The following is a 27,895-nucleotide window of genomic DNA, read 5'->3' on the forward strand; positions in this document are numbered from 1 at the left end:
CTCTCCTGTCTGGAGACCCCTGTCTTCTTGGTATTCCTTGGGGTTCAATTGCAGCACCCCCTGTCTCCTCCTGCATCGCCTCCTCCACCCTGTGGCTTCAGCTGTCCCCACCTTTAATGACTCATAGATCTCTTTAGTCCAAATCCTCTCAAGCTTCAAAATTATTTATCCAAAAGCTTCCAAGTTTTATAAGTTTTTATGCTTGTGAGTGTCTTGCCTTCGTGTGTGTCTGTGCACTACGTGCCTGCCTGGTGTCTGCTGGGCCAGAAGAGGGTGTTAGAGTCCCAGAAACCGGAGTCACAGAGGGTTGTAAGCCTCCTCATGGGCGCTGGGCATCAAACCTAGGTCCTCTAGAGGAGCAGGCAGTGCTCTTGACGTCTGCGCCATCTATCTTGCCCTACCCCAACCTTTTTTTTTTTTTTTTTCTGGTATATCTTCACTGTACGAAATGCTGGGCATCATAAAAGCATGCATCTTGACCAGACCACATTCGTCCTTTCATAGCACGCTTTCCTCCATTTCTGCTCATCTCCTTCTTCCCCTGGCCTCTGTTCTGCTTTCATGTCCCACGTAGAAATGAGTTTTAGCCTCCTAGCCTTTTCACATCACGGCACACAGAGGAAACGGCGGATTTTCCTGTGTGGGACGATGCAATACAGCACAGACAAGACTGTCTCAGGGCGCTTGCATTATCCCAATAGCTCCTGTTGATGTGCAGCGTCCCTAACCTCCCCGAGGAGCAGCAGCACCTGGGAAGGGAGCACTAACCCTGGACAGGCAGCAAGTGGCTGAGCAGCCCTACTGCCTGCAAAGTAGATTAAATGTCTTGACCTCCTCTCTGCCCCCTCCCCCTCTAGCCTCAGGGTCCACCGCCTCTGCTGCTGTGTACTTCATCTTCTTTCTTTGTTTGTTTGATTTCTTGAGACATGGTATCTCTATCGTATAGCCCTGTCCATCCTGAATCTTGATACTAGACCAGGCTGGCCTTGAACTCCCAGAGGTCCATGTGCCTCTGCTTCCCAAGAAATGGGATAAAGGCATGCACCATGCCTAGCCTGCTACGAATTTCTTTTTCTTTCTTTTTTCAAGACGGGATTTCTCGGTGTATCCCTGGCTGTCCTGGAACTCACTCTGTAGACGAGGCTGTCCTGGAACTCAGAGATCTGCCTGCCTCTGCCTCCTGAGCGCTGGGATCAAAGCTGAGCAGCACCACCACCACCCAGTTATGAATCTAAACTCACCGCTTGCATTACCTACCTAACCCAGACCACATCACTGCCCATTTTCTCCCCAATTGTCCTAACTATTTTCTGTCTTGTGGCTGTGACTTTAGTCTCATCTCTGTCCAAACTGTAACCACAGCGATCCTTCCAAAATACAGGTCTGAAGCCAGGAGCGGTGGCCCACGCCTTAACTCCCAGCAGAGGCAGAGGCAGGCCGATCTCTGTGAATTCGAGGCCAGCCTGATCTACAAAGCAAGTCCAGGACAGCCAGGGTTTGTTACACAGAGAAACCATGTCTGGAAAAACAAATCAAACAAACAACAAACAAAAAACCCAAAATATCAATCTGATTATGCATCCCTCCAGCGGTCCCCCAACGCTGGTCTAAAACCATGCAAAGGCTCTGCTTTGCTCTTGGGATAAAGAATGCTTTTCACATTGCTTACTTTCCCAAAGTCACCCCTGCTTCCTACCTTAATACTATGCACTGCACCTGGCACAGAACACTGAGTAAAGCTGTGAGCTAGGGCCTCACACATGCCAGGCGAGCACTCTACCGCTAGCCCTTTATTCACTTTTATTTTGAGATAGGGTCTCATTCAGTTGTCCAAGCTGGCCTTTGAACTCACTCTGTAGCCGGGGCAAGCCTGGAATTTGTGAGCTTCCTGAGTAGCAGGGACTACAGGCCTGCACCATTGGGTCCAACTCAAAAAAAGAAGGATGTAAGCAGAGCCATCCTCTCCTACAGGTAGGAGATGTCAAAGCATCTGGGCAATGGCTTACTCCTACTGAGAAAACAAACTAACCACCAGCCAGCCCCTTTCTCCCTCCCACTGGGCAGCAGTAACATCCAGGCTGTGTTCTAGAGTTGAGCCACTGAAGAGTAGGCCTGCTAGAGCGTGCTAAGAAGCCGTTAGCAACCCACCACATCTTAACGCCAGGAGTTCTAAGCCTGGGTCATCTCGTCAACCAGCAGGACAGTAAAGTGTCAGCCTTCATGGAGGGAAGACCCCCAACGCTGAGCGGTCAGCCATGCAGTGTTAAGGCAGAGAACGTGGGGAGACGGCTCAGTACTCCCACATACTTGTTGCTGAGGCCCAAGGTTAAGTCTCAGCCCTCACAAGGCGGCTCACAAAAAAAAAAAAAAAAAAAATCTTTAAACAACAGTAGGAGTATGCTGTTCAAATGCTGCTGTGAGCAGTGAGGGCATGGCTCTCTGGAGTCACCATCACTGTGCTATGCCTCAATATCACACTGGTTTGTAAACAGCAGCCTACAGCCCCAGACACCCAAGAACCCCAGCTCATGTCTTACTACAAACAAGGAAAGGGCGTGATTAGTGAGGTACAGTAAGAATGGGGAGTCAAATTGGGACTTCAAAGTTTTAGTAAGCTGATCAGTAAAATGGAGTCAAAATGTAATGCGCCTCATCAGAGAAAACAACCACGGAGGCTTGCCAGAGGGCCACGTCTCTCTCTAAGGATGAAGGCATGAGGCATAAAGCCCGCCAAAATGTGATTGTCAAAGTGTGCAAGGGTCCGTGAAGGGGGCACGGGCATGTGCAAACGGAAAAAGAAAAAAACAAAACAATCTAGATGTTTGCTTCCAAAAACTCAGGTCCTTGCAGACATTCAAAACTACTTAGAAATGCCTGACAGACTTGAGGTTTCCATCCCAGGGCACACTAATGCAACACACACATCACTTGTATTGGACTTCAGTGCCCTTTGGGGAAAACTGTCTAATTTTTGTTATGCTCCCAGGACTAGCTCATTAACCCCTGTTCAGTAAATACTGGACAACTGGGCAAGGATTAATCAGGCCTGTGGTGCCCTAAAGATGCTATAACTGAGCATCAGGAAGGAGGGTGAAGGCGCCAGGACAGAGTGGCTGCTTGTCTGGGCGAAGCTCTGGGCATGGGGGCACACCTGCGGAAAGAGAGCTTGAAACCGGGCCTGAGCTACACAGGGAGACCCTCAGGATTGGTTGTTGCTGTTGTTTGGTTGTTTAACCCAAAAGGATTCCTTCACGTGCGTGCTCAGTCTGCTTTCCATGCAAAGCTTCTTGCATTAACTTTCTCCACTTCCTACCAAGGGGATTTCTCGCTGTCCCCTGCCGGTAATTAGCCTTTTAGACCCCACCCACCCAGCATCCTTATTCCTGCCTGGATCCTACTCCCTTTCTCCGTCTCCAAAGTCCCACTGTAAGACGCTTTCTTCAGAGAGGAACGCTTAAATTAATACCAGACAACCTGACCATCCTATTTCCTTTATGGCTTATGCTCTTTAACAGGGCTAATTTCGCTTTAAGCCTCATCCTGTACACCTAAGCCAGAAGCGATTTTAATAAAATATAAATTGTGTCCAAAGATACCTTCGAACTCCCCCGTGAGGAATTCAGACCCTGTACGTGCAGGCCACGTAGTATCGTGCAGGTCGTGAGGGGTGTAAGGTACGCCCACCGAAGGGCGAAAGTGTTTAAGGATCAAAATGGAAGCAGAAGCTGTAGGACGACAAGTTCAAGTTCGAGGTCAGCTTGGCCTATGCTGTGAGTTCTTGGCTACCTAGGGTAATACGGAGACCCCGTCTCAACAGAATCGTAACAAACAGACCGAAGAGAATGGTACTGAGCTCCTAGGTTGCAAGTTAACTAGCTTGTTTCCTCTATGCCAGTAGTTTGAATTACACTTCCCTCTTCCCTGATAGGAAGTGGCTAAAAACCAAGGCAGAATCCTCGCCTGGCTCTGCCTCGCCTCTTGAACCAGCACTGCTTTCTACAAGCAGCGCCTGCTCCTCGCTCCCAGTTTCTGGAGATGGAGAAGACAGGCGGGAGCATTTAAGGAGACAGCCAAGCCTCTTGCCATAGACTTAAACCCAACACGTATGCAGAAAGGCAAATTACAAACACGCTCCCAACCGCTTCCACGTGCACGCCCAGACCCACGGAAGCAGCCGCGCATGCCCGCGGGCCCCGCGCGAACCTACTTAGTTTTTCTCTGTTCTAAATGCCCCCGTTCCAGCCCCACTCTGCCGGGCCTGGCATGCCCCTGCCCGGGCACTGGAAAGGTCTCGCCGGTCAGCTCCGGCCGGGGGTAGAGGGCGGCTCAGTGGGGGGGGAGGGGAGGCCCTGCCCACCCGGGCGGAAGCGGCGCGCGCCGGCCGGGCAGACTTAGCTCTCGTCCTGGGAACATCTGGACAGGGTTGGGCGGGGCGCGCACCCGGGGTGAGCTCGGATTGGCTGCGCGGGAGGAGGGAGGCGGGGCCTGGCCGAGAGGCGGGGCTCCCTGGCCCCTTTAAAGCCTTGACATCAAGAGGCGGCTCCGGTACCCCCCTTTCTCTGCCCCACCCCCGCCCGCCCCCGAGATGCGGCCATGGACCCTGCGGACCGGGCCTGCCGAGCCCAGCACCTGATTTCGGTGAGTTCCAGGCCTGTTTGGCATTTAACGGGCTGTGGGGTGGGGGCGGGGGGCCGCACGCCCCGGGCGGGGGCCGCGGTGTGTGGCGTGAAAGGCTCCCGTGGCAGCTTTGGCTTGAAGGGCCGGCGAGGCTTCCGGCCCACGGCTCGACGCCCGCCCGTCCCTCCCGCCCGCCGCACTCTCCCGGGAGGGGTCCTGTTGTGACTTTGTCCACCCCCACCCCACCCCCTCCCGCCCCCTGCGCCATCCTCGCGCACACTCGGTGGCCCCGGAAGGGAAACTTTCGGGAGTGGGGGATGTTCCGGTGGCGGGTCTCCCTCCCTCTTTGAAAGCACTGACCTTGCCCCCACTGCGCATCCCACCCTAGCCGTAGCCCACGGTCCCGGTGCCGCTTAGCGGTGCTGGGTTGCGGAGGGAGGGGGCTCTCCCCAAAGCGCAGGCGCAGACTGGAGCCTGGGGCACCCCTACAGTCCCTGTGGCCCGGGGCTGTAGGGCGTGGGGGAGGCGGGGAAAGGCGGAGTGACCGGGTCTCGGGAACAGCCCTGCTGAGGCTCTGAGGGGCTTTGGGAAGAAGGGACCCGACATGCTGAGGGGCTGGAGTGGGGACAGGGCAGCCCCGACAAAAAAAGGCTTTCTGGGGTTTGGCTGGGGTGCTGAAAGAATGCAGAGAATGTATTTGTGCCTGACATCCTCTTGGTTTTAGCAGGCCCAGGAAAGAGGTTTTTGGGACCCCCAACTCCCTCTCTTTACATCCTGGGTGGAAGGCCGCTCTTGCCTCTCTAGCCCTGCGCTGTCCCAAGGGCACAGAAGGCTGCCTTCTCCTCATAGGTCTGGTTTTCCCGAGGGCTCGGTCGAACCCACCCCACCCCACCTGCCCAGCAGCTGCTTTTTGAAGACCCGCCTTCCTCAAGAGCCGGAGGTCTTGGGCTCGAGGGCTTCCTTAGCGTTAGCGGCAGTCTCTGGTTTCCCTTACCACGAGCTCGCTCTCCCCGTCTCTAGTGGGCCCTCCTGCTTAAACACAATTGTCAGACAGAGGAAGTGGTTGGAGACAGAGGCCGGGGACCAGGACTGGTGTGAGGAACGGTGGGGAAGGAATCTCTAACTATTGTGTGCTCGAGGGGAAGTGAACGTTGCACAGTTGCTTTGTTGTAGACCCTCTTTTATCTTACAGGACCCACTCCCCCCAGATCTGGCCCGAAAGCTCTCAGGTTTTTGAACCCCATCTCCTGTGTGAGATGAGTTAGGGTTTCTTGTCTAGAGAAGTGTTTGCACATAGATGGTTTGGTTTGGTTTCCATCGCCTGAGGTCTTTGGCTCTGTAGTATTGGGCAGCTCCAGCCTTGGGAGAGAGTAAAAGCCTAGACAGGAAGGTTCCTGTCCTGGGCTGCAGAGAGGTGATGCGCTCCACCATCACAAGGCGGGGAGCGGTGTGTGTGTGTGTGTTAGGGTGGGGGCTTGCTGCGTTGCTGCCAGGATGGGTAGAGTCAGGAGCTCTGTGACCTTGAGCAATATAGTTTGCTTCTGTTGGGTGCAATTTACTTCATCTTCAAAACTCAACGGTAGGACCAGAAAGATGTAAAAATCCCTCCCACTGGGAGAGGGGAGAAAGGTCCTCCAACAGGGTGCCCCTTTAAGAGAGGCAGAATGCTGGGCCACGGTCTGTTAGGATTAGAATTTTGAACTGAGAGAAACAGAACTCTGTTCTGCCTGTGAATAGCCCTTTTCTGCTCCCCTGGGTGCCTTGGGGTATGAACTCCTGCTGGCTCAGGTTCGGCCCACCCAACAAGGTGAGACTTCATGACTGGGCCGGTCTTTCAGTTGGTTCTCTGGGGAGGGAGGGGTTGAGAGAGGAGGAGGCCGCGAGGGCCAGCAGGGCAGATTCCCAGGAGGCATCTCAGCTGTTGGGACTTGTTTTCGGATCTGAGCCAGGGAGCTCAGCGCATTGATCCTCCCCTCCTGTGGGAAGAGGGCAAGGAGCGCCGCTGCTTGCCCATCCTGCATGCTGGCCCTGCACGCAGCACCTCTGCTCACCCCAGCTCCCCAGCGCCAGGGAGCAGCTGCCACTGCCTGCTGTTTCTCCTCTGCGCTGGGGCTTTCTCAGGGCCCTGGTGCTCTGGGTCAGGACTTGCTCTCCAGCCCAAGAGCAGGAAGGCATCGAGGGCCTTGTTTCCACCCTTGGTCTCCCAGGTGAAGAGGAGGATTGTGGGAGGTTGTGGTGGCATCACATTCTCCTGCACTGTCCTTCACCCTGAGCTTCCCCAGGTCCGGGGAGCCCCCTAGCCACACAGCCCTGCCAGCCTGTGTGAGGTGAGGCTTCAGCAGAGGGCTTGCAGGTTAAACCCTGAGAAACCTCCCTCGCCGTTGGGAAGCCCTTGAGATGGATAATGGAAACTCCCAGCGAGGTCAGTTTCCCAGAAAGCAGTTATTGGTGGAGTTCCTGTCAGAGGGAAGGGTGCAGCTGTTGCTAGGCAGAAGCAGCAATCCCGTCTTGAGGAATGGCTCCGAGGCTGGCCAGCCTCAGGCCCTGTGATGGAGGGAGGACAGTCTTCAGTGAGGGGTGAGGGGCGCTGGTATGCAGACCTGAGTCACTGAGAGCGGTGTCTCTCAGAACAGGTGCCCTTCCTCACTCCTGCTTCCTCCAGCCCTGCTGTCTGCCTTGACAACCCCTGGCCTGAACCTGGCAGGCTCCTCCAAGCCTGTCTGGCTGCACTAATGGACTGATTGGATTTTCTATACTTGGAGTTTGGGGCTTTTTGATTGAACATGCAAATTTATGTAAATCAACCTGAGATCTGCCACCACTTCAAAACAATGCAGAGCTTCCACAGGCTGGAAGGAATCTGAGAGAAAAGCTAGTCCAAGGCCTGCCTTCAAGTTAAAATTGGGAGGAATGAGCTGGCCACGGTGGCCCATACCCTTAATCCCAGCACTCCGGAGGCAGAGGCAGGCAGAGGCAGGCGGATCTATGTAACTGTGGGGCCAGCCAGGGCTACATAGTGAGACTCTGTCTCAGCAGCACCCCCCCCACACACACAAATGGGAAAACTGACACCCAGGTAGGAAGTGATTGTGTGGTGGTGAGTGTCCACGGCAGGAGTCCTCTGGTCTCTGGTTTTACAAGCTGCTTTCTGCCATGGCTTCTCATTCATGAGAGAAATGGTTGTCTTCAAGGCACAGAAAGCCAGTTCTTGAACCTAGGTAACTATTTAGAGCGTTGGCCTCGGGTTCCCCAAGTGCTGCCTCTGGTCAGCGTTCTGACCGGCTGAAGGAAAGCTCTGAATCCCTCAGAACAGAACCTCTAATCCCCTGGACCGCGTGCTGGCCACCAGAGGACAAGACCATGGCTGGCTTCCTGCCTTGGCCTTTTTGGTTTCCCGGGAGTGGGCTTCAGCCTATCTGTGGAATCTCAGTATCTGTATCCCAATTTGAGTTTTTGCAGCTTGCCTCCTTGGGTACAAGTGGGAAAGGGTCCGCTGTGATTTTCTGCCTGCCCTCTTGACTGTCAGGCTTCCTGGGCATGCTCTGCAGCATCCCACCGGAGTGAGCAGACGGGCTGCTGTGGGAGAGACCTCGTGATTTCACGACCATTTCGAAGGTGGATAGGGGCTACAATGATAACCGAAAGTTTTTCAGTGATCTTTCCCACCCCTGTTCTGGGGATTGAACTCAGGGCCTCACAAATGTCTCCCCACTTCTAGACATGCTCTTGCATAGATCCCCACGCCCACCTACCAGTTGCCCCACTCCCAGACACTCCCTTGCCTCTTCCGTACTGTGCTTGTGATGTGGGATTGTCTGGAACCCTCTCTTACCCTTGTGGTCCCTGAGTGCCCTCTAAGGATGGGCAGAAGGATTGGCCTGCTTCCCTGTACACCGGGAGAGTGGAACAGGGACTCACAGACAAAGGCCCTAATTCCCTGCCAGGGCTGCCCACCTGGTCCTGCTGCAGCTGTGTGGGTGAGTCTGGGATACACATCTGGGGTCTGCCTTTACCTTCCTCCCAGCCCACCTCTGGGGTGAATGCACCTGCCTCTGACATCTTCCCCAAAGTGCAGGCCTGCAGCCGACACCCCCGGCTCCCAACTGCCCAGCAGCCCTCAGCACCTGGACCTTGCTTCTTCCACTGGAACAACGTCCTTCTCCCTCGGCCTCAGTTTCCCAGCCAGTGCTCATGAATTAATAACACATCATCATTGGGGTGTGGCACCTGCTCCGTAATTACCGTTTTCTTGGCCTGGGAGTTGTGCACATGAAAGAAGTCTGAGGAGACCAGGCTGTTATTAAGGTGAATTATCGCTGCTGTCATTACTGATTTCTAAAAACCCAGGGGATGCTTAGAAGAACCCAGTTAGACACGGCACCCTGAACCTTATGGTGGTCCCTGAGCTCTGGGCATTTGGCAGTGCTCCACTAAGCTTTTTACTTAATTTTTTTTTTACAGAGGCCAGGGATGAAACTCTGTAGAGCCTTGGTTCCATCTGGAACACTGTTTTATCTGTTTTTGGGTTTTTTTTTGTTTTGTTTTGTTTTTGTTTTTAAAAACAAGAGGCGCTTTTGCAAGGAGGGTCGTTCTCATGCTGCTGTTTGTCTTGACCCTGCAGGGCCTGAGTGGTAGCTCCTACCTAGGGTCTGCACTTCTGCATCTCAGCCTAAGTTTGCCTCTGACTCTAGGGGCAAGCTGTGAAGGACCCTGGACCGCCTAGGGAGTTCCGGGGCGCTATCTGTGGAGACATCCTCCTCCAACCTGCTCCGGGAATTCTGAGGAATCATTTGCCTCTCTTGTCCCCACCTGACTCAAAAGTCTCCCCTGGACCAGCGTGCTACTTCTTAGCGCCCAAATTGTGTGTGGATTGGGGGTGGGGCACGGGGCTGGTCTGCTTTTGCCACCACTGACTAGACTTTGCTACCTCCCCAAGGGTCTATGTCAGTGGTTCGAAACCTGTGGGACGAATGACCTATTCACAGGGTCACCTGAGACCATCTGGAAAACTCGAATTTACATTGCCACTCATAAGGGCTGGAGAGATGGCTCAGAGGTTAAGAGCACTGGCTGCTCTTCCAGAGGACCTGAGTTCAATTCCCAGCAACTACATGGTGGCTCAGGATTTGTTACAGTAGCCAAGTTGCAGTTATGAAGTAGCAATGAAAATAAGTTTATGGTTGAGGACATGACAGCATAAGGAACTGAATTAAAGGGCCCAGGCATTTGGAAAGGGCCAGAGCATTCAGAAAGGGCCGGAGCGTCGTCTCACCTGCCCCAGGGATGCTCGCTCTGCTTATTTGTGAGGACCGTGGATGGACATGGCTGGGAGAAGCTTTAGAGCGAACACTGTTAGCCCACCATGATGGTGAGGGCCTGTGATTCCAGCAGGACTGTCGCAAAGACACTTGGTCAAGTAGTTTGTTTTTCTGATTGCTTTTTTTTATTAAAACAAGTGCGCACTCTGTAGCTCAAGCTGGCCTCCTGGAACTTGCTGTGTAACCCACGAGGGCTTCGAATCTCTAGTGAATCTGCCTCAGCCTCCCGAGAAGTGGGATTACATGGGTAAGCTACTCTTCTGCCTAAATGTATTTTTGGAGTTCTGGTGACTGGACCCACGGCCTTGAGGAGGAATCCCAGATAAGGGTTGTACTACTGAGGCGAATCTACAGACTCCCGAGACAGGGTCCCTCCGTGTAGCCTTGGCTGTCCTGTAATTCTGTATGCTCTGCTGGCCTCAAACACAGTAGCTCTGCCTGCCCTACATCCCAAATACCGGGGTTAAAGCTGTGGGCTCAACCTTGGACTCTGTCTAACATGTCAAAGCTGTTTGAGCCAGGCATGGTGATTCGTGCTGTTAATCCTAACACTCTGTGGGGTTGAGGCCAGGTTGGCTTATAGTGAGACCTGTCTCAAAAAAAAAAAAAAAAAAAAAATATATATATATATATATATATATATATATGTATGTATGTATGTAGGTAGGTATTAGAGCAGGTGTTATGTTCTGTGCTGGAGTTACAGCACAGAGATGTGTGTTAGACTTGCAGTTTAGAGGCTTGTTGTTTGTTTTCATTGTCTTTGTTTTTCTTTTGTTTTTTAAAGACAGGCTTTCTCAGTGTAGCCGGCTGTCCTGAAATTCACTCTGTAGACCTTGAACTCACTCTGGCCTTGAATTCACAGAGATCCCGCCTGCCTCTGCCTCCCGAGTGCTGGGATCAAAGGTGTGCGTCGCCACCACCCAGCCTAAAGTTTTATTTTTCACTTGATTTTGTTTTCCTCACAAAGCTGAAAAGCCAAAATGGCTTTTAAAAAGGCACACAGGGAGAACGCATACTCTCATCTTCATCCCCTTCTCATAACCTCTCGCTGGTTTCTCACTCAAGGTCGCTTTGTCTGTGCTGAGTGTCAGGCCCTGGCATGTACCAGGCAAACCCTCTACCAGAACTGAACTCACTCTTTTCTTCTTTGTTTCTTTTTTTTTTTTTTTTTTTGAGGAAGAACCTCACTGTGTAGCCAGTCTATCCTAATCTGGAACTGTCCAGCCTCGGCTTTCCAAGTGCCAGGATTATAGCAACAGATAGTTACTTTTGACAGTTTTAGGGGCTGAGGAGTACAAGGTCAGTGTCTTACAGGGGCCAGGCTTCAGGTTCAGAGACAAAGCCTTCTCATTGTATTCTGGCGTGTTTGAAAGTGTCTAGAGGTTTCTCTAGGAGTGACGCAGATGAAAGAAAGGCCTGAGGAGCCGGGCTGTTAATTAAGGCCTTTGTTTTTGCTCTTGTTCAGAACAGATCTCACACTGTATTTCACACTGTGGTCCAGGCTGACCTGGAGCCTGAGCTTTGGTAAGCTTTCTCTCTCTGCCCCTGAGTATTGGGATTACGGGTGTGAGCCGCCACAGCCAGCTCCTGGCCTCTGGTATAAGGACGCTGATTTCATCCTAAAGGACACCACCCCTAACCTCATCACCTCTCAGTGACCCCGGCTCCTGATACTTACTTCACGGGGAGTGGTTTACAGATACTCCAGCCGTAGTGCCCATCTCAGGTCCCCCACTTGATTGCAGATCACGGCCAAAAGCTGGTCTTCACTCTGATGCCAGGCTTCATGCCCAGACCAGCTGCTGAGGAATTTTTAAGCTGTGCAAGGCCACTCATGAAGCCAGCGGATATTTTAGAACTTCCTATCCAGAAAGTCCACACTTATCAAGCAATTGAACAGTTGTAAAGTGCAAATTCAGCTGTGATAAGGGCTGCAGAGAGAGGCCACGTGCCGCCCTGACGTGATTGTCACACACTGTGCGTGTGCTCAATTACGATTCTGCGCCCCGTAAATCACTACAAATCTGTGTCAGCTTTAAAGAAAAGGCATGGACTGGAAGAGTGAGTACTCCCAGGACCGGCCCCAGCTTTGTGTGTATTTGTGTGAGCGGAGGCGCGTGCTGAGCTGTGTGGCTGGGCACTGTGGGGAAGCCGGCGTCTGGCCAAGGGTGCAGATACGCCCCACGTGAGCTCGAGTGCTGGCTTTCACAGCCTGGCTCAGTGGTTCTGCCCTCTCCACTTCCCAAGCCGAGGCCCTTGAGTTCTTCTGTGTCTAAGGCAGAGACCCCCCTTCTCTGCCAGCTGGTGCTAACCATGCCTCCTTTCCTTCTCCCCTACCCTGGGCTGTACCTTCTATTTCCCCAACCCTGGGCCACTGTTCTGCTAAAGCTGAAATTGGCTTTTTCCCTCCTGTAGCTAAAGGGAAGTTTGGGGGTGTTTGCTTCTCATTTCCTGTGTAGACAGCACCTCACTTCCTGCACCCCCTCCCCAGAAGAAGGCTAACAGTCTTGGCTCTGCTGTCCCTTCCTCTCCTCCCCCACTGCTTCCCTGGAAAGCCTTCGGGCCTTGAGAACAACAACATCAAAGAAAGCTGCTAGTTCCCAGAGGCACCATGAGCACCATACAAACCGCCACAGCATTCTTCGAGGCTAGGAGGCTCAAACCAGCCACGGGCTTTTCCATGGTACCATCCTTCTGTGCCCTGCTGCCAGATGTGTAGGTGAGGGCTTCCATTTTACAGAAAAGAAAAATGGAGGCCAGAAGAGGCCATGAGCTCTCCCAGGCTGTGCTCGGGTCTGGCTCTAGCCAGAATCAGAATCCAGAAGTCACGCTTCCATATGTAGGCAGAAGGGAAAGAGCAAGAAGTGGGAGCCTGCCGGTGAAATAGACTTGCCATCTCCTCCAGGTCTGAGCTGGACACTCAGGAGGGACCTGGCATGAGCCGCTGGAGCTGCTTGGGTATAGAAGGCTAGGCAGAACCTGCTCCGAGGTACAGAGCTTGGAGGAGTGGGTGCTAGGGTCCAGCGTGGGGATCTGGAAGGGCATCTGACTGCTGCCCTGGGGCTGTGGGTGAGCCGGACCGGCCCTGTCATCTACCGAAGAGCAGTAGCCACTGTTTGTTCCACCAGTCACTCTGCTGTCACCTCCAGGGCCCTCTGCCTCTGACCTTCTTCAAATGCACAGCATGTATCTCTGATTACACCCAGAACACACCCTCACCCACCCCTGTTTTATGTGTTTGAAGAGTGCTTGTGTGCAGGCGCATGTCCGTGGGGCAGAAGACATGGTGGGTCCTCTTCTGCCCCGCTCTGCCTTCTTCCCTTGAAACGTGTTCTCTCACCAAACCTGAAGCTGGCTGTTTTGGGCTGGTCTGGCCAGCCAGTGAGCTCCTGGGATCCTCCTGACTCTGCTCTCCCAATGCTGGGGGTCCTAGCAGAGGTGGCCATGCCTGACTTTTATGTGTGTCCTGGGGATACAAACCCAGATCCTCCTGAATGAGCTGCAGCAAACACTCTTGACATCTCCCTAACCCACGTCGGTGTCTTTAAAAAAAGATGACTGCTGCCCAGAAATGAGAGTTAGTGTCTGCGCTGGATCAGAACGTGAAAGATACTCCCTTGGTTCCCCTCAGGTCCAGCTGCGCTGAGCCATTCTGTTTGCACACCTGGAGTTTCCTGCCTCCTTCCTTCTATATGTGCACTTCTGCTGCCTAGGGGAACAGAAGCAACAGGTTAAACAGACGCACATGTGGGGTGCAAGACAGCGGGTTTTGTGGGTTTTGTTGCTTGGTTGGTTTTATTTTGTTTTTTTCAAGACAGCGTTTCTGGGTGTAGCTGTGTGAAGCCAGCCATGGTCTCGTCCTCTGGTGGCCAGCACACGGTCCAGGGGACTAGAGGTTCTGTTCTGAGGGATTCAGAGCTTTCCTTCAGCTGGTCAGAACGCTGACCAGAGGCAGCACTTGGGGAACCCAAGGCCAACGCTCTAAATAGCTATCTAGGTTCAAGAACTGGCTTTCTGTGCCTTGAATGAGAAGCCAGGGCAGAAAGCAGCTTGTAAAGCCAGAGACCAGAGGACTCCTGCTGTGGACACTCACCACCACACAATCACTTCCTACCTGGGTGTCAGTTTTTCCATTTGTGTGTGTGGGCACGTGTGTGTGTGTGTGTGTGTGTGTGCGCGCGCATGTGGGGGGTAAGGGAGACTGCTAAGACAGGGTCTCACTATGTAGCCCTGGCTGTCCTGAGCCTCACTCTGTAGCCCAGGCTGGCCCCACAGTCACAGATCTGCCTGCCTCTGCCTCCTGAGTCCTGGGGTTAAAAGTGCGGGTCACCACTGCCACCACCCAGCTTACACTGTATTTTTTATTGTTTGGGTTTTGTTGTTGTAACACTGGGGATTGAACCTGTGGCTGTAAGAGTGCTAGATGCATGTTCAGTACCTTACCAAGCTACTCAGGCTAGCCATAAACTCAAGTCTGCAGCTCAGAACAGCCTTGAATCCTCCTGTCTCAGTCTCCTGAATAGCTGAGATTACAGGTCTCTGGCAGCAGGCCCAGCTTTACATGATAGCTTTGTGTGTTTTCAGAGTTTCTAAATCCAGCTAGTTAGCGTAGCCTCCTGTGTCACTGAAATTTTGTGCATCTTGACCCATGCTGCCCCAGCATCAGACCCTCGTCCCTGAACGCTGTGTGGCCGCCTTTCAGTGTCACGGTAAAGGAGCACGCGTACTGTCACCTGGCACCTGACCTACGTGACGCGATGCCCCCCGGATGCTTCATGCTGAGGCAGATGACGTTCCCTTCATCAGATGGGCCTTTGGCTTCCCGACCTCCTGTCCCCTGGCTGTGCACTCATGGCCGGGCTGTGGGTCACTCCTGCATTGTTTACGTTCCTGCCAGCCATACTCCTCTTCTGTGTGTGTTGGCCAACACTTGTAATCTTCCATCTTTTTGGTGAGGGTGTTATAGTAGGTGGCGGCGATACCTCGTTGTGGTTTTGGTTTCCAGTTCCCTGGAGGTCAGTGAGGGTGAGCGCTATTGGTACGTGTATTGGCCATTTGCACATCTTCTGAGAAAAGTCATTTCAAGTCACTTTTCCTCTACAAAACCAACACAAGGTCTCTCTGTGTAGCCCTCGATGTCCTGGAACTCCCTCTGTAGACGAGGCTGGCCTCAAACTCAAAGATCTGCCTCCTTCCGCTTTCCTAGTGTACACCACCACACCTGGCCCCTTAACTTTTCCTTCACAGTTTAAACTTTTTCCATGAGTTTATGAGGTTTGAACTCTTGGGGTGTGAGGGGTTGAGACAGGGCCTCGCGGGTCCCCGGCAGGCCTGGGTGCACAGGCATCCGCCTGCCGTTTTATGTAGCTTCTGGGGTTGGACTTGCATCTCCAGGCCTACAGTGCCATCGACAGCGGGTGCTGCCTCTCTCTGGGCGCCTCAGCCGCCTGCCTTGCTTTCTGACGCCACAGTATAGAAAGCTTTCTGGGTTCCATACGTGTGTATGTTACATCCCTTAGTGGACTACAGATTCCAGGAAAGCCCAGAATGAGTTAATTGCCCGAGAGCCCGGCATTGTGCGCCCGGGGGTAGAGATCGTTACAGAGGCCTAGGCACAAGCTGAGAACTTTTTGTTGTTTTGTTTTTCTTTTTTCCAGTGCTATAAGTTGAATCCAGGGCCTCACACACACTAAGTGTGCACCTCTACCACCAGGTTGTATTTCCAGCGAGAAAGTAAGGCGGTGCCAGTGGCACTTTGAAAGGAGACAGTCTGAAGTTCAGGAGCAGGCTGGAGTTGAGGCAGTGAGTGAGTGAGTAGTATTAGATTATAACACAGAGAATGAGAATCAATCTACGGAAGTATATAAAGAATAAATGGAGACGAAGGGACAATTTTTCCCTACAGAAGAGCTTCCAGTTAGTGAAGATAATGAAGGGATGAGAGAAGTTTAACCACTCTCGTAGTTCCCATAAGCAAGGTCCACTGACGAATCCTAAAACTAGGAGGTCAGAATATGAAAAGCAGATTGGTCTTTTGTTTTGTTTTTGTTTTTGTTTTTTGAGACAAGGTTTCTCTGTGTAGCCTTGGCTGGCCTGGGACTCACTTTGTAGACCAGGCTAGGCTTGAACCCAGACATCCACCTGCCTCTGTATCCCAAGTACTAGATTAAAGGCATGTGCCCCCACACCCGGTTTGGTTCTATAATCTTAGTGTATTGCCTTCCAAGACGTTAATTGCAAAGAGAAAATACAAGCTTTCATGTTTATTTTGTTTGGGTTTGATTTTTTTTGGAGACAGTCTGACTTGGCTGGCCTGGTACTCGCTCCGTGGACCAGGCTGGCTGTGAACTCAGAGATTAGACATGTGAGACCCCAGGCTGAACCAGGCTTTATGCTTCTTACTGTTACTTTGTGTTGCTGGGGATTATGCCCAAGGACAGAAGCAGTCTTTGTATGTGCAGTAAAGATGCTGCTGGGGACTTCCACCTGGCTGAGATCCAGGATAAAGCATCCTTGGTCCAGAGAGGCCCCGATGGTGCCATTCCTCCTCCCCCAGCATAATCTCAGCTTGAGCACAAGAACATCAGACAAACTGTGTTAGGAAGACAGTCTTCCAAACACGCCAGTTCCCTCCAAAAATGTCCAGTCAGGAAAGGTGGGGCAAAATTTAAAGAGCTGCCATTATCTGGTGACTGATTGCCGAGTGGGATTCTGGGACAGCAGTAGGAAAGCTGGTAGGATGTGAGTTATTACTGTGATTTCATCTTGTAAGAATTGTTCCCCTAAAGAAAAATATACAAGTGGTAACATGCTACTATATCTTTCAAGTACACATGTACATGCATATACATACACACAGAGAGAGAGAGAGAGAGTAATATGAGAAGTTGAAAACCTGAGAAAAGTCCAGGACCAAAAACTCCCCTTAAGAGCCTGGCAGTGGTGACACACGCCTGTAATCCCAGCACTCGGGAGGCAGAGGCAGGTAGAGCTCTCTGAGTTTGAGGCCAGTTTGGTCTCTGAAGGAAGTCTAGGACAGCCAGGGCTACACAGAGAAACCCTGTCTCAAAAAACAAAACAAACAAAAATCCTCACAAGGGGGCTGGAGAGATGGCTCAGCAGTTAAGAGCACTGGCTGCTCTTCCAGAGGTCCTGAGTTCAATTCCCAGCACCCACATGGTGGCTCACAACCATCTATAATGGGATCTGATGCTCTGTTCTGTCATGCACATGTACATGCAGCTAAAGCTCTCATATACATAAATAAATATATTTTTAAAAATCCCCATAAGGAAGTTAACTGTTCTCCCACAGAATGGACTGAAATATTTGCACATCATATGGAGGAAGAGGGTTATCCCTAGAACAGGTAAAGAACACTGATGTCTGTCTAGAAGCCCAATTTGAAAATGGGTGGAGAATCAAATAAACATTTCTCCAAGCAAAACTTTAAACATGGGGTTCTGGAGAGATGGCTCAGCTGTTAAGAGCACTGGCTGACTTTGCAGAGGACCCAGGTTCAGATCCTAGCACCCACATGGCAGCTCACAGCCACCTGAAACTCCAGTTCCAGAGGATTGGACTGCCTCTTCCAGCCTCTGTGGGTATTGCACACAGGATATGCAGACCTAACATGCTGGAAGAACACCATATACACAGAGAGAAAGAAATTAAATCTGGGCAGGGGGAGCCCCAAATGATAGTTAACACTGTAAATCATCTGAGAGTCATAAATCAGAACCACAGTGAAGAACCGGTGTGGTTTATGCACATTTAGTCTTAACACTCAGAAGGTAGAGGCAGGAGCATCCCTGTGAATTCAAGGCCAGGGTCTTATGTAGACACAGGCCAGCCGGAGAGAGACTCTCAACACAAAACACCAGCACAGTGAAAACCACTTCACACTGTTGAGAGTGCCTAGGATCAGGACACCCGATGACAAGCGTGAGGGTGTGGAAAAGTTGCAGCCCCCATACTTTGTTGGTGAAATGCTAAAACTGTGTCTGCTTTGGAAGACAGTCAGGCATTTCCTTGGACAAGTAGATGCAGGCCATGTGGCCTGGCAGTCCCCCTCCTCATAGACTCCTCAGGAAACTGAAAACGTTGCCGTACACACATGTGCCCATAGATTAGGTTATTTGTAACAGTCAAAAGGTGGAGCCAGCCCCAGGGCACACCCTCGGGTGTGTGGCTAAACAAAGGTGGGCCTTGCACACAGCCTTGGCCATGAAAAGGAGTGAACAGCAAGAAAGCTTCCAACATGGGCGAACACTGTGCTGGGGTGAAAGGAGCCAGGCACAGGAGGCTGCAGATGTGATTTCATTCAGTCAGAACATCCAGAATAAAGAAACCTATGAAGACAGAAAATACACAATAGTTCCCTTGGGCTACACTAGTGGAAGCTGCTAAGCAGAAAGGCAAGAATGAGTAAACGTTCTAAAACTGATGCAATTGGCCACTTCTCTGACTCTAGTGAGACCCAGCGAATTGTCTATTTTTTGTCATTTGCAGGTGTTCTTTGAGGCAAGGCGGCAGGGCAGCTGGAGAGCCTCTCCCCAGTGCCCCGCTTTACACGGGTGGACACTGTACTACAAAGCGTGGGGAAGGGAGTGCAGGAAGAGGCAGGGAAGTCTGGAAGGTGGGGGTTACTGCTGTGGCCGTGATCTCGCCACTTAGGACAGGCGTAAGGAAGAGGTGAGAACGTAGCCTTCTAGTCATTTGATTTGGTTTTGTTCCTTACGTGTTTTGTTTTTTTTTCTTTGTGAATTTTACATGATGTAGCCCAATCCCCCTCATCCCTCCCCTCCACCCCGTCCCTCCATATCCGCCTCTACCCTTGCAACCTCCTCCCTAAAAGGAAAAAAAAAAAAAGAAAAAAATCATCTCGCTGTGGAGGCTGCCGTGTCCCACAGTCACCATTTTGCCCAAACAGCCTCACTTGCAAAAAAGCCCATTGCAGCGAGTTACTGGTCTGGTTCGAGGGCTCCGCACCGTGAAAACTGGGTCCTCACTGGGACTCCTCCTGGGTATCCTGGTGTTGCCGTAAGTCATGGAGGTCCTGCAGTTTTGGATCTGCAGGACCGGCCCCTTCCCGTGCTCCAGTAGCTCATAGGTTAGGTAGATGTTGGGGTGGGCCAACTCAAAGCCTGGATCTGGGCCTGGGTAGAAGCCGAGTTGGTCAGCCTGTCGGCTGTCCAGAGCCAGAGCCACCAGGGCCAACTCTCCCTTGAACAGATCATTTGGGTTTTTGTTTGTTTCATTTTTCTGCCTTTTTTGAGAAACTTGGTGTTGTGTGACAAAACTTTTTCTGGGGAGACACAATACACCCTAGATAGAAAGCTCACACAAACCAAGGTATGGATGCCACCACAGTCCAGTTTGGTGAACCGTTCAGTTTTATTGGGGTTACTTACAGGAGTGTAGGTGAGGGGCCACTTACAGGAGCAGAAATGAATCAAAGACAGCCAGCCGCATCACCAAAGCTGACTCCAACATGAGTGACGGCTCTCAGAGCTGGGAACCTGGAGCTTGCCGCTCAGCCTGCCCTGAGCTCAGTAGGTTGGAGAATGTTCTTTTCAGGAGTACTAGCATTTTAAACCTCCAAGCTGCTCAGCTGGTTTCTGTTCCTGTCCCTCCCCCCACCCCAGGCAGCTGGAGTCCTGCTTCCTCTCTGAGTCTTCATTGCAGCTTACCCTGTTTGGTTTGAGAAGGATTCTCAGCTTTCCTTGCTTACTGTGGCGGGGAAGGGTCCTAGTGAATCTGCTCAGTTTCAGGGACTTCCTGAAGCTATTTTGAGTTGTTCATCTTCCCGTTTAAGGAGATTCCCTGAAGGATGGAATGTCTCAGTCAGAGGAAACTGTTCCAAAGCACTTGGTTTTGAAAGGAGGTATTGAAAAACTTTCAGATGATTTTTGAAGTAAAAAATACCTGAGGGTGGTGCTGGAGCAGTAGTTCCGTGTCTACAGCACTGGTTGTTCTTCTAGCGGACCCGGGTTCAATTCCCAAAAAACACATGGCACCTCACGAACATTTGTAACTTGGTTTTCAGGGCGTCTGACCGTGTGGACACCAGGCTGGTGCTCACACCTAAGTGAGCAGCCAACATGCTCACTTACATAAAACGAGTAATCGAAGAGTTGCCTGAGAGGTTTTTTTGAGCTGCATGCTTAGCATGTGTGACGCTCGGGAAGTAATACATAAGCACTTTAGAAAGTGAGTGGGGAAATGCCTTCAGAAAGTAGGTACTTAAAACAGAAAGTGTCAGTCAAGAAGAGCTGGCCTCAGCAGGAAGAAGCAGCTCTCTGCTCTAATAGGTAATGTGCGGATTCCTTTTCTTGTTTGTTTGTTTGTTTGTTTGTTTGTTTGTTTGTTTGTTTGAGACAGGGTCTCACAGTGTAGCCCTGGCTGGCCTGGAACTCAGTGTGTAGAGCAGGCTGGCCTCAAGCTCATGGAGATCGATGCTCCTGCCTCTGCCTCTGGAACGCGGAGATTAGTGGTGCGTCACGCCTGGTGAAGGATTCTTGTAAGGCTACAAAAATGTCCTGGTGGATTAGAGGGGATTCCTGCTGCTGGCGTTTTAGCCTCTGGAGAAACGGGTTGGGTAGCTGACAGACCTTTGAGAAGAGAGAAGGAATCATGATCTCAGCTCCCGCTGGAGGCCTTCATGATAGTGGGCGGGACCCATGGCACAGCTAAGGTGACCCCTTTGGTGGTGGGGCAGGAGTGAGTGTCCTTTTCTTTCCCCTCTCCCATTCCCTGTGGAAAGGAGACCAGCCAGGATATGCCCACCAGCAGGGCCAGGGGTCCTCAGCCACTAGCCACTGGATTTAGTCTGGGCTGGGCTTGCTCATCCTTGGAATTTCACAGCTAGGGAAGTGAGAAAGTAGGACCAGAGGAAGTCAGGCCAGCCTCAGCTACTGGAGAGACACTATAAAAACGGATGGAAAGATAGATGGGTGGGTGGGTGAGTATATGGGCCAGCAGACAGGCAGAGAGACGGATGTGTAGGTAGGTAGATAAGTAGGTGGATAGATAGATAGATAGATAGATGGATAGGTAGATAGATATACATAGAAAGATAGATAGCTAGAGCTTAATTTCTCGGTTGGGTTAGCTGTCTGCCCACCTGTAGATAATGGTGAGAGTGATGGACTAAACTTTGTGTCTCAGTCCTGGCCGTCCCTGGCCGGCTCTGTTCTGGATGGGGGTCCTGGTCCTCAGGCTGTGTAGTAGCTGGGTGGGCAAAGTGCCCATCCCTTCATCCTTTGATCCCCAGCACTGCAAAAACAAAATGAAACAAAAAAACCAAACATGATTCTCAAGCCTTTTGGTGTACGAAATCTGTGCTTTCTTTTTAACGCAAGATTTATTTAGTTTGTAGTTTCATGGGTCAAACTGTTGCTTTTAGGCCTTTGGCAAGATTGAAATGTGGTAGCCAGGAAACAACAGGAAAAGCCCTTTAACCTTCCTGTACTGTTAGAACTGAGAATTTTAAATGTTTATTTCATTCACTTAAAAGTAAGGTCAGTGACGGGGCATGGTGGTGCACACCTGTAATCCCAGTACTCAGGGAGGCAAAATGGGCAGATCTCTGTGAGTTCGAGGCCAGCCTGGTCTACAGAGTGAGTCGAGGGCAACCAGAGCTACCACAGAGAAACCCTGTCTCGGAAAAAAAAAAAAAAATCAATAAGGTTGGTGAAATGGCTCATCCTGGTAAAGGCATTTGACAATATCTTGTAGCCTCTCAAGCTTGCTCTCCAGAATCCCTGTGGTGAAGGAGAGAACTGACTTCCGAAAGTTGTCCTCTGACTTCTACACATGCACACGCAGCAGACACACACTTTTGTATGCTTGTGTGTTTGCATGTTTGTGTGACTTTCACACATGCACCAAAAGGAGAACACATGTATACACACAGAGAATGACCATCATCATCATCATTTTAATAATAATAAAACCTAGCTGGCTAGCTGGGCCCTTACTTCCAGTACTCAAGGGCAAATCTCTGAGTTCAAGGCCAGCCTAGTCTACAAAGCAAGTTTCAAGCCTGCTAGGGTTATATAGAGAGACCTGTCTCAGATCAAACAAATGAAAAATAATAACCAAAAGTGAAATAAAAATGTAAGAAATAATAAATGTGGTAGCATATCGCTCTTGGTTTTGCAAATCTGGCGTGGCAGAAAGCAGCGAGTCTGTTGTGGTCGTGGGCATCACAGCCTTTGGGAAAAGCCACCGGAGACGCTCCAGAGGGCCTCGAGTAATTAGGGTAGATAGTCTTACTGCTATGAAAGCAGTTGTGACCTTCTGGGCTCCTTGAGTGGGCTTCGGGGTCCCCAGGCCACTCTTTGAAGGTTAGTAGTCTAGAATGGTCTCCATAAAGTGGAAATAGCCTGTTCCTGAGACACTGAGTTTCCTGAGGTCACACAGCAACTAAACTGGATCTGGGCTAGGCTACGGCCTCTGCCTTCTGCTCTGAGGGTTTCCCATCTCCATAGTTGGGCTGGGCTAGCTCTTGGCTGGCCTTTTGGGAGTGGGGCCTCGGCTCTTGGCTGCTGAGCCCCTGGTGTGTGGTCCTATAAATAAACCCATTGTGTCGAAACCCCTTCCCTCTCCCCACCTCCAGCAGCTGCTATTTTTGTTGTTGGGTTATGCCTTGGACAGGGAACAGGAGATCCCTGAGAGCTGAGATGAGGAATGTTGAAGTCCAGAAGTCTTCGGGGCTAACAGCATCCTGCCCAGTGGGTAGACTTGGTCCTGCTGGTAATTGATTTGGAAGAACCCGCATGTCCATGGCAGGTTGTTAGTGTTGGAGGAAGGATGCAGTAGGCTTTCCTGCAGAAGGACCAGTGTGGCTCTGGACCAGTTGGGGCGTGGGCTGGGGCACTCTTGTCTGCCTTCTTTCCCTGGGGAGGGGGCCGGTCTGGTTTGAATTCTGAGGTACTCAGGGCTAGAGGTTAAGTGGATTCTCTCAGATCTTGCTCACACCCTCTGTAGCCCAGGGACACTCCAGCTTGCTGTGTGCTTGCTGTGGTGCGAAGGTTGCTGTTTACAAGTGGACTCCTGGGTGTGACAGGCCGGGATTCCAGAGAGCAGCTGGCAGAATGCTAACTGGGGTCACAGATGATCCTTTAATTTAAGTGAGTCCCCATGGCTGCCTCTGCAGCTGCCTGCTCCTTCCCACCGCCTGCCCCTGGCTTTTCTCCCGGAGGACTTTTGGGGGAACAGCTGGGAAGTGAGGGGCTCCTCAGGGCCAGAAGGCCTTGGCTGATGGCCCATGTGAGGAGAGAGACCAGGCGGTCAGGCTTCACACGTGCACACTCACACTCACTCAGACCCTGCTTTCCCTGGCTGACTGAAGGCGGTATGGCAAGCTCTCTTCCAAGGCACCCATCGTCACACTCCAAGATTTAAAGATGCAGGGCTGAGGACTGTGCGCGCACAGGGCCTGCTTTGGGGTTGGGAGATGAGGGTGGTTAGAGAAAGCCAGCACTCACTCAGCTCACCGAGGAAAGCCCCAGGTTGCCCAGGCTTTCTTTGTTTGCCTGAGGCAGGGTCTCCCTCCTGTCCCTGGATTACAGGCAGAGCCACCGGACTTTTGAGTTTAAATTTTTACTTCATTTGCTTAATTTTGTTTTTCATTTATCTTGCTGCTTTTTATATTTATTTTACTTTAGTTTTTTTGTTTGTTTTGTTTTGTTTAGTTTTTAGTTTTTTTAGTTTTTTGAGACAGGGTTTCTGTGTAGTCGTGGCTGTCCTGGAATTCACTGTGTAGACCAGGCTGGACTTGAACTCCTAAGTGCTAGGATTAAAGGTGTGCCCTGCAGGCCTGTTTCCTGGCTATGTAAGGAGAGATGTTCCTTACCCTTCTGTCTTGCTTTTGAAGACAGTGTCTAACTGTAATCCAAGCTTGTGTGCTATATCTCACTACAGATCCCAGGCTCTCCTTAATGCCCAGCGGTCCTCCTGCCTCAGCGACAAGATTACAGGTGGGAGCCACACCAGGCTGACCAGGCACTTGTTCTCCTTGGTGTCCTCCTGCTGCCTGAGAGCCTTCTGCTTCCCTCCCTTCCTGCCTCCCCACTGAGGTCACTTCCCCATGAATCAGGCTGGTTAGGAGAGGAGAGGACACTTGTTTGCAATTCTGGCAGAAGCTTCCAGTTCAAGTTAAGAGTTTCCAAACCCAGCTGCCTCGCCCTACCCAGCCTGGCTGGCATGGTGTGCCCTGTTCCTGCCCTGCTGATAAGTGGGGAACCACACAGAGGAATGTTTGAAGCCAGGACCATCCTGGGATCCACGCCTGGGTTTTCCCCAGCAACTGGTACCACTAAGCCCCGGGAGAGGAGGAGAGTGCTTGGCTGGGGGCACAGCGACCTCTTCAGCTCTGGGGAGAGACATGGTGGCTTTGTTTAATGCCACCCATTATAGGGAGAGTTCTTCTGTGGGTTTGGCTTGGTACTAGAGGTGATCCTGTCCCTGTGCATTCTGGTGTTCCCTAGGGGACCACAGGAAGTTTCTTTGAAAAAAATCTTTCCAAGTTTTTTTTTTAGGAACAAATGCCTCTCGCTATGTGTCCCAGATTGGCTTTGAACTCATGACGTTCTACCTAAGCTCCTAGGTGTTCCAGGCTTGTGCCATCACACCTAACTTCTTTCATAAATCTTCAGCTCCAGGACCTTCAGGGCAGCGTGGGATGTAAGGCCATTTCTCACCAGGCCAGCAGCCTGGGCCCACAGGCTGGAGGGAGAGAAGTTACCCCCTGCCCTGACCTCGTGTGTGCTGTGCGCACAGGCGCACACACTGGCACACATATACACAAGTGTAATAAATATAGTAAAGACGTGCTTTGCTCACCTTCTGGTCCCACGCATGGGTGCAGACACGGGCAGACGTGCCCTCCCGCACCACCAAGTTTAAGTGCTTTGCTTTTCCTGTGCCGGAGGCTGACAGCCTGCTCTCCGCTGCTGCAAGCTTGCAGGCACCATCCTGAGGTGGCTGAGGCCCCAGGAGAAGGGCACAACAGTGTTTCTCCCACCCTAGGGATGACTCACGGTTCTCCTTGAGGCGACACTTGCAGAGAGAGCTCAGGAGAGACTGCGGCTTAGACACTTCAGGTCTCAGGGCATCCCCATGGGACCAGGGCCCTGACTCTGCATCAGTAGGGGTTCAGATGTGGAGAGGGGTAGTGGGTACCTTTGGGTTAGGTTGCGTCCACCTACATAAAACTCCGGTGGCCTCAGGCTCTGGCCCTCACCCCTGCCGGGGATGCTCTTTCCTGGTTTTATGAAGGGACATCCTGGTAAATTCCCTTCATCCTATTTTGTGTTTTGCCTTTGTGGGAAGAGCGTGAGCTGTTGGGCCTCCCCTAGCTTTAGCCTTATAATTTCCGGGCGCTGGGCCCTGCCCTGTTTATCCCACTCACTCCATCCTCCTTCCCAGCTGCTCTTCCCTGGGGGTTGCTGTGGGAGTAAGCTGGGGATCCCTGTACCAAGAGCCCCAGGCTGGAGCTGGGGGATGATACCCAGGTTCCTGAGCTGGGGACAAGGGCAGGACTGGTGAACGGTGAATGTGACCCGAGGCCCTTTGAGCTGTCCCTTACGTCTGTGTAGGGGAAGGGAAATAACTTCTTTAAATTGTTTCCATTTTTTCCCAGGCCCCCATTTCTAAATATATAAAATGAGATAATGTCGGGAACAAATCAGGTTATACTCAGCTCACTTTACAGTTTGAAAATAATGAAGGACTTTAACTTTTGAAGAGATCTGATGTTTATTTTATGTATATGAGTGTTTTGCCCGAATCCTGTAAGCGCAGCACAAGGTCAGGAGAAGATGATGAACCCCCACAGGTGCTTGGAGCTGTCGTGGGGTGCTGGGCACTGAACCCTAGTCTTCTTAAGAGCAACAGGCAGGCCACATCTCCAACTGCCATGGCTACACGTTCTTATGGAATGTTAAAAATGCGTACTAAGCTGGGCAGTGGTGGTGCACTAGGAGTCAGAGCCAGATCTCCCGAGTTCAAGGCCAGTCTGGTCTACAGAGTGAGTTCAAGGACAGCGAGGGCTACACAGAGAAACCCTGTCTGGCAAAAGCTTTAAAAAAAAATTACACAGTTCCACCTTTTCCGTTTTCAGAAGCCCTGCCCACTGTGGAATGCATGTATACAATAAGAAGGAGAACTTCTTAGGCCCCTGGGGTTGTAGCTCAGTGGCAGAAAGCTTGCCTAGCATGCCCTCTGGCACTGCCGTCCTCCCCCAAAAAATCAGATAGAGGGCTGGAGAGATGGCTTAAAGGTTAAGAGCACTGGTGCTCTTCCAGAGATTCTGAGTTCAATTCCCAGCAACCACATGGTGGCTCACAACCATCTATAGTGAGAGCTGCTGCCCTTTTCTGGTGTGCTGGTGTATGTGCAGGCAAAACACTGTATACATGATAAATAAATCTTTAAAAAAAAATCAGGTAAACTTCTCTCCTTGCCTGTTATTCCTGGCCTCAGAACTGCCAGCTGACCCCTCTCTAGGGTATAAGTTGGAGGCCCGGGAAGACTGGGCCTGCCCTGTTCTGACAAGGTAGGGGAAGTCCACAGAGGACAGAGCAGGCCAGGCTAGGCAGCACCTAAGACCCCAGTGAGGGAGCGGGCTTGAACTCTGGCTCACTGTTTGCGAGCCCAAGGCCACAGCAGGCTTTGTCCTGCCTGATCAGCATGTAGCAACATCAGAAGTGTCTAGTGAGTTTATCCGTTCTCACTGCGTCCTCAATATGCCCTTTGTACTGAGTAATCTTACCCTATTTCTTAAGCCAGGAAAGAAATTAAGCCTCTGGAGTCAGTGTCTTAACCTAAGTCTGTCCAGCTGTAAAGTGCCGTTCTCCCGTACAGCGGTCTCTGCCTGCCGTGGCCCCAGGGCTGGGCAGAGCTTGCATGTAACCTGTTCCATGTAGCAGACAGTAAGGCTTGGATGTGTAGAGATGAGACCACAGACATCCACGCCTGTCCAGTGTGCTGTGTGAACCAGCTGTGTGATTGCAACTGGATCCTTTACACCGAGAAAGCTGGTGACCCCAGCCAGCGCTGTCAGAGAAACTGGTGCAAGGGTGCAGAGGACTTCCAACTCAACATGCTCGAGGGACAGACTCAGTGTGTGCCGGGGCAAGCAGGCCTTAACGAGCTGTAAAATACGAGGGCTCCTGAAAGGTTCCTCTCCTCCTGTGAGCTGAGGATTGAGAGCCTGTGGGGTTGGAAGGGTACTAAAACACCTCATGGCAGTTAGTCTCACCTGTGAGGCTGGTGACTTCTGCCTGGCAGCAGGGTCCTTGGCTCTGGCTCTTCCCTCTGCTTGGCTTCTCCCCTCCCTGGGTTTCATCCAGACCCTGCAGGCCTCTGCCTACCGTCAGACCTTAGTGCCTCGTGTCTGATGTTGCCTCCCTCGGCCGTTAAGTGGAAGCTTTGAAAGCAAAAAGGCTCTCATCTTGCTCACGCCTGTGCCCCTGCACCTGGCAAGGGCCAGATCCCACTGTGCACCGGGGGTGGGGGGTCACACATCACTGACGTCACTCCCGTCTCTTTACAGGTGAGATGACCAATCTGGCTGCCAGAGTGAACAAGCCAGCCTGGTGAGGGATAGCGACCGGTGAGGGGCCTGGGGCCTGTGCATGCTGGTGATAGGGCCTGGGCTGGGGGAGAGAGGGGCAGCTCTGCACCTCAGTGGGGGTGGGGGATGGGGTTTAGGTGCTGAGAGGCTCCTTCTTCTGTGATCCAAAACCTCTAACTCCCTTTCATGGGGCTTTTAATCGGGTGAGGAGGAAGCAGTGGAGTTGGCAGCTAAGGAGCCTGCACCTCTTCCCACTAAGCTGCACATCTGCAGTGTGCCCACTGCCCTGTGTCATCCCCCACTGCTCCTGTGTCATCCTCCACTGCCCTGTGTCATCTCCCACTGCTCCTGTGTCATCCCCCACTGCTCCTGT

At 51.7% G+C, this 27,895-nt stretch overlaps 1 protein-coding gene across 3 annotated transcripts in view; it reads left to right on the forward strand.

The window, feature by feature from the left end:
• Nucleotides 1–4,568: 4,568 nt before the first annotated feature.
• Nucleotides 4,569–27,895, forward strand: part of Nckap5l (NCK associated protein 5 like) — a 35,973-nt gene continuing 12,646 nt past the window's right edge. For 2 of the 3 annotated variants that reach the window (XM_055627221.1, XM_055627224.1), the window contains exons 1-2: nt 4,569–4,638; nt 27,502–27,544. The gene's annotated coding sequence lies outside the window, so the exon portion shown is untranslated. Of the gene's footprint in view, nt 4,639–27,501; nt 27,562–27,895 lie in introns of all 3 variants that reach the window. The other variant, XM_055627222.1, reaches the window with a different exon arrangement.

Source organism: Psammomys obesus, unplaced genomic scaffold, assembly GCF_907164565.1.
Source record: "Psammomys obesus unplaced genomic scaffold, mPsaObe1.curated_primary_1811, whole genome shotgun sequence".
In the NCBI taxonomy this organism is placed as follows: domain Eukaryota; kingdom Metazoa; phylum Chordata; class Mammalia; order Rodentia; family Muridae; genus Psammomys; species Psammomys obesus.